Genomic DNA, 622 nt, shown 5'->3' with positions numbered 1-622 from the left:
CGATGGTCTGGGCGTCAGCCGCCTCTTTGGTCACGGGGAGTTGTTGGTACGCTTGGGCCAGGTCGAGTTTGGCGAATACCTTCCCTCCTCCCAGTGATGCCAGTACGTGGCTAATGACTGGTACAGGGTACGAATGCTGCTGCAAGGCTTTGTTAATCGTGCACTTGTAGTCAGCGCAAATTCGTATTGACCCATCGGGTTTAATTGGAGTAACAATGGGGGTTTCCCATTTACTACAAGGAACTGGTTCCAACACCCCTTGTTCAAGTAGCTTATCGAGTTCAGCCTCGATCTTTGCCTTGAACGGAATGGGCACTTTCCTGTATTTTAGGCGTATAGGGCGTATAGCAGGATCCAACTCAAAAGACACTGGGGGACCATTATACTTTCCCAATCCGCCCCCAAACACTTCAGGAAATTCAGCATATAATACAGCCCATTTATTTTCCACAACGTTATTAACTCCCACAACAGCAATACCCAGAGGCTCAAACCAGTCCAACCCGAGCAGGTTGGTACGGTTTCCCTCAGCGATCAAACATGAAAGCACAGCACCTTTCCCTTTGAAATTAACTGTAAACGTATCCCTCCCCGCCAGAGGAATTCGATTTCCCTGAAAATC

Source organism: Gekko japonicus, unplaced genomic scaffold (genome assembly GCF_001447785.1).
Source record: "Gekko japonicus isolate JY-2015 unplaced genomic scaffold, Gekko_japonicus_V1.1 scaffold82, whole genome shotgun sequence".
NCBI classification, from domain to species: domain Eukaryota; kingdom Metazoa; phylum Chordata; class Lepidosauria; order Squamata; family Gekkonidae; genus Gekko; species Gekko japonicus.
The sequence above is the reverse complement of the archived record's forward strand: the minus strand, read 5'-3'. Positions refer to the sequence as shown.